The sequence below is a fragment of the Otolemur garnettii genome, unplaced genomic scaffold, assembly GCF_000181295.1.
Source record: "Otolemur garnettii isolate 467f Iridium unplaced genomic scaffold, OtoGar3 scaffold00024, whole genome shotgun sequence".
In the NCBI taxonomy this organism is placed as follows: domain Eukaryota; kingdom Metazoa; phylum Chordata; class Mammalia; order Primates; family Galagidae; genus Otolemur; species Otolemur garnettii.
The window spans coordinates 19,462,865-19,469,043 of record NW_003852419.1 but is presented as its reverse complement, the minus strand read 5'-3'; positions in this window follow the sequence as shown (position 1 = coordinate 19,469,043).

Genomic DNA, 6,179 nt, shown 5'->3' with positions numbered 1-6,179 from the left:
CCTAGATGGCTTCTTCTCTAACAACTGTGTCTGCTGACATCAGTGTGACCACTAGCCAAGATCCTTGTCCAACAGGGGAAGTGCAGACAGGTGCCCATGTCAATAAATCTTGCCAAGGATGTCCAGTGCTAATTCCTTGCCCCAGCCTGGCCAAGTTGGCCAGCTTACAAATGCCTATGTCCTACAGCCAGAGTGCTTGCCACTACTGCTACCCCAGTCATGACCCATCCCTGTGGACTGCTGGTGTCTGAGCCATTTCATGCATCTGCAGCAAGTGTCAGCAAAATTTTCCAGTTCTCTGTGTGGAAATGCAATAGATTCCATTCAACACAATGTTGGACAGAGGGGGTATGTTTTAGAGTGCCAGGCCTGGAGCTTGCCAGACCTTTCTCTCTACAGGGCCAGTCCCTGCCAGGACTTTAAGCATCAGTGAAAATTTATTTCTTCTCAGGGCTAGTATTGAAAGCTCAAGGGACCAGCCTTCATTTAGCATCCAGCCAAGAGCATTGCTTAGAGATCGATGGCATTTCAGGTCAGGCGCCTCTGATTCTGGCCCTGGCAGAGGACAGTATTTACCGAAAGTGACTTGAGGACAGTTTGCATCAGAATCTCTGGGTGGAGAAGAGCACATGCATAGTCCTAAGCCCCACTGCCATCTTCGCTTCTGGGCCTCTAGGGAATGGGGCCCAAAAATTTGCAAAGGATCGCCTGCTTAGTCCAATGGCAACAAGAAATCAACATGCTTCACTTGTTAAAGCAGGAAGAGAAAACTCGATTCTGTTCCAGGATCTACGTTTCAGCCAAGTAAAAGAGACAATCCTTAACTTTCATGAGAACACCATGGCTTTGAATTTGTCTCCAGACACCCTGTGTGTGGGTGCCCATGAGTGATGGGAAGAGACAGTCTTTGCACCTGAAGGTTACAACAGAAGAGGCAAAGAAATAAGAAGCAAAGGAAGAAAGGGCGTCTCCGGTGGAACTGTTGCACAAAGCCAATCTGAAAGCGCAGAACCCTTCAGCCCTAGGATCATGGCAAAGAGGACTAAGGTGGCACCTGAAGTATAAACTCACATACCACATTCCTTTCCAGCATGACTCGATCTCAAATAGTAGCGCCCATTCATATGAATTTTTAAAACTAGCAAAAGCAAATAGTATAGAAGGTAAACAGTAAAGGAAAGCAAAAGAATAATGGGCCTGAAATTCAGGCCAGTGTCCTCCCCTGGGCTACTTCTAGGACGGAGAGAGGGAGATTTTTTGGAGAGGGGATCACAAGAGACTTCGAAGTCACTGCTAAGTTTCTATGTCTTATACGAGGTAGTGAGTACTCAGATGTGGTTACATATACGTAATGTATGTCACTTTGTGTATATAAAATTAAAAATTTGAAACATATATATGAAATAATGAGCAGCATAAACAAAATAAACATGACTTACTTATCAAATTCTGAAATACTAGGAGAAGTTGGCACCTTCTAGGATTTGTGGCCGGTCTGGCTGGAGCAAATAAAAGAAAGTTCCATTTACCAAGGGGATTATAAACCTTCAGTACTTATTACTGTCTGTTCTTGCCTCCAGGACAGGGGTGGGCAGGAGGTGCTGCCAGCAGCCGATGAAGTCTCTAAGACCTGCCTGGGAGATGAGGTACAGTGGAGCATGCCCAGGCTGAAGGGCACGGGGCTGAGAGCCACATCACAGAAGCAGTGTCCTGTGAGCGTGCTGGCCCCTATCAAAGACAGCAAATCCCAAAAGGGGCAAAGGAAGGGGAAGTAAGAGGGAGAGCCAGGCAAGTGAAGGGATGGGTCTCCGAGCAGATTTGGGCCTCTTCTGAGGATATGGAGAACCTGGTCTGTGGGAAAATGCTGGAAGTGGCCAAAGGACTGACCTGAAATGGGCTCCACTCCAGGAGTGACACTGGCTGACCTGAAATGGGCTCCACTCCAGGAGTGACACTGGCACCCACAGCCTCAGATGGCTGAGAACAACTACCCAGGGATAGAGACTAGGGAAGACCCACTGGCCAAATGCTTTCAAAGACAAAAGGAGCCTAGAGCACAAGTCCATTGTCAGGCTTACTGCAGAAATCCCTTCTTCATCTTGTCACACAGGTCCCCAAGCTCCGTTTGAGTACTCCAATGGCTCAGGACCTTTGGACCCCCCTTTACTATTCTGTCTCATTGTAAACAGACATGTTTATGATCAAGTCTTTTGTTCCAAGCTAAAGTCAGCTTCCTTGGCACAATTCTCTGATGGTCTTGTCTCTGCTCTCAAGGGCTGTGCAAAATGAGCCAAGTCCCTGTTGCACAGACCACATTAGCAGGTCTGTGAGTCTGAGCCTGTAAGTGGAACAAGGTCCACTAGGGGGACACAGATGTGCCAACTTAACTGCCCCTCAAAGGAGGACTTGCTTCAGGTAGCAGACAGCCTCCCTCAGGTTTGGTGGAGAGCTGCCTCATCAAGACCATGCCTATACCCAGAAACTCATCACGGGAAATTATCTAAATGCCTGGACACCAGCCCACCTGCAAGCAACTCTGGTGGGCTGTGTATGCCTGTCAGGTGGGCTCTGTCAGGCTTGCACCACACCGCAATCTCTCCCTCTGCCCAACCCTGCTTGGGCCGCTGGACCTTCACAGGTGTTTACCCCAAATAAATATTGTGCACTTACTTCCAGAGAGCCCTGGCTACAAGAGGGGAGTCTTACAACAGATTAAACTAAACAGAAGATAGCTTAGACCTTCTAGCAAAGAGAATGCTGTTACCATTTGCAGATACCTTATTCACTGCAGCCACTGCTAAGGGAATGGGGTTCCCCTGAGAGTTCCTTCAAAGCAAATAGAGGATTTTATTTAAGCGAATCCCCTACAATCCTTTACCCTGAGCACGCTGCTTTAAAGAACAGTCTAAAAAGGGAAAGACTTCAAAGATGCTAGGCTCCATGTCCCCAGTGGGGTAGGAAAATCTCCCCATGGCGTGCCCAGCCCCCCCACTCCCAACCCCACCGGGTCTTCTCTTCCTTGTTGACAGAATGGGATTCAGCAGCACCAACCAGCATTCCAACCTGGTCATTGCCACTTACTTGAAAAGGATCTTTGTCCTTTCCTAGTCCCAGAATTCTAAAAGAAGTGGCTCCTCTCATTCTCCCTCTCTGGTCACTTTGGGTTGGTTGTTCTTCCCCCATTTTGTGCAATTAAGTGTGTTCAGCTTTAAGACAATTCTCAGGCTGCTGGCTGTTAGTTACACATGCACCGACAACATTATTGTTATCTACTAATCACAAAACAACAGCCAGCTGGTCCTAGTGGCTCCCTATGCATACTGTAGGCAACAGACTGAACCAGGCCTTCTTGGAGGCTGTTGGGTTAGATTACAAAGAGTGATATCTAATTATTTGTTTATTTATTTATTTATAGACTGTATCTCACTCTGTTGCTCCAGGCTATAGTAACATGGCCTCACCTAGCTCATAGCAACCTCAAACTGCTAGGTTCAAGTGATCCTCCTGCCTCAGCCTCCTGAGTAGCTGGGACTGCAGATGCCAGACACAACTCCCAGCTATTTTTTTCTATTTTTAGTAAAGACATGGTCTCTTGCTCAGGGTGGTCTTGAACTCCTAAGTTCAAGCAATCTGCTTGCCTCAGCCTCCCAGAGTGCTAGGATTACAAGCGTGAGTCACCACACCTGGTCTTAATTCTCTCTTTTTTTTTTTTGAGGCAGAGCCTCAAGCTGTCCCCCTAGGTAGAGTGCCCTGGCATCACAGCTCACAGCAACCTCCAGCTCCTGGGCTCAAGCGAGTCTTCTGCCTCAGCTTCCCAAGTAGCTGGGACCACAGGTGCCCGCCACAACATCTGGCTATTTTTTGGTTGCAGCCATCATTGTTGTTTGGCGGCCCGGGCTGGATTCGAACCCAGCACTTTAGGTGTATGTGGCTGGCACCTTAGCCATTTGAGCCATAGGCGCTGAGCCTTAATTCTCTCTTTTAAAATGACTTTCATTATCATCTTTTTTTTTCTGACTAAAAAAGAAATTCATTGTAATAGTTTCCTACTGCTGCTAGAACAAATTACCACGTACCTGGTGGCTTAAAACAACACGTTTATTATGTAGTAGGAGGTCAGGAGTCCAAAGTGGGTCCCACTGGGCTAAAATCAAGTGTCAGCAGGGTTGTGTCCCTTCTGGACATTCTAGGAAAATCTAGGGACGTTTGCAGTTCCCTGAGGCCACCACATTCCCAGGCTCATGGCCCCTCCTACCTTCAAGGCCAGCCATTACTGGTGGAGACTTCCTCACCTCACATCACTCTGACACTCTCCTGCCTCCCTCTTCCTCATTTAAGGACTCTTGTGATTACCTTGGGCCCACCTGGATGATCCAGGCGATCCACCCCTCCTCAAGGGCATCCAATTAGCAATCTTAATTCCCTTTGCCAGATAATTTAACATATTCATAAGTTCTGAGGGTTAGGATTATTCTGCCTTCAACATATGTGTTCATTGTAGAAAATTTAGACATATAAAAAAAGATAAAGGAAAGTATATAAGTCACTTCTAATTCCACTTTGCAGAGAGAACAGCTTAGTATGTATTCCAGTCTTTTCAGTGCACATGTTTTTTTCCTTTGTAAACTAGGTTTGTATGATATTATATATGAAGTTTAATAATTATTATTAATAATATACATATTTACATGTTACAAAATATTTCTCTGCATTTCTTTTCTTTTCTTTTCTTTTCTTTTTTTTTTTTCAGAAACAAGGTCTCACTCTATCACCCAGGCTGGAGTGCAGTGGGATGGTCATAGCTTACTGCAACCTCCAACTCCTGGGCTCAAGCTACCCTCCTGCCTCAGCCTCTCAAGAGAGTAACTGGGACTACAGACACATGCCACCCACCTACATTTTTAAGAAGATGCCATTTCGCTTTTAATGGCTATCTAGCATTCTGTTGTGTGAAATGTATTTTAATTTATTTAACTCATTTGGTTAATTCTCTCTGTTATTAAACACATAACTTACCTCTAACTTTTCTTTAAACCTGGTAGCTCTGTGCTAAACATCCCAAGCTACGTCTTCATACATATTCTTAGAATATGTTCCCTATGTACCCCAAAGTTTAGATGACTGTATCATTTATTCTCCAAAGCAGGACTTAAGAGTGAAAAGGGATAATCTTTAAAATTCATAGTAATGGAGGCCAGGCATGGTGACTCATGCCTATAATCCCAGCACTTGGGAAGCTGAGGCGGGTGGATTGCCTGAGCTCACAGGTTCAAGACCAGCCTGAGCCAGTGAGATCTCGTCTCTAAAAATAATCCGGCACTGTGGTGGGCACCTGTAGTCCCAGCTACTTGGGAGGCTGAGGCAAGAGAATTTCTTAAGCCCAAGAGTTTGAGGTTGCCGTGAGCTGTGACACCTCTACCAAGAGTGACAAAGTGAGACTCTGTTTAAAAAAAAAAAAAGAATTCACAGTAACCAATAAATAACAATAAACCAGGACTGTTTGGGGGCATGACACACACTGTTAAACTGGCCTCCTGAAATATTGCAACAGTTTACATTCCCACAGGCAGCTCCCACTTATCCTTGCTCTAAGCCCTTGCTAACTTGCCAATCCTGTACCACCCCACTCTCTCACTCCCCAGACCCCATCTTCTTCTTAAAAATGAAAACCACACACAGGCAAATGCCTTTAGAACTCTCATGGGGAGCTGGCAGTGGTAGGTCTGTTGCTTGTGGCAAGGAGAGGACAAGTAAGTAATTCTTTGCTTTGGTTGCCAATGACTTGACTTTAGGTGAGTTTATTGTGGCTCTGATCCAGATACAGCTGCCGGATTCGCCCCCAGGCAGCAATGACCTACTGTTCTGACTTGTACTCAGATGCAGGTACAGGCCCAGACAGACAGGAAACCTTCCCAGGGGGTCTCTCTTCCAGGCCCAGGTTAGGGAAGCCCCATCTGCCAGGACAGAACAGCCCAGCATAAGAGCGTACAGTTGCCATCAGCTCAAGGTGTCCAACACACAAAAGAATGAGATACACTTTCTCTTCAGAGGACTTCCTCTTGCACACAATGCTCCAAAGCCATCCACTGTTGAGAACACACCCAAATAAAGCAGTTGCTGAAACCACAAAAACAAAAAGACTAGAGTCATTGTGAAGATATTTTCTAACATTCAAATGT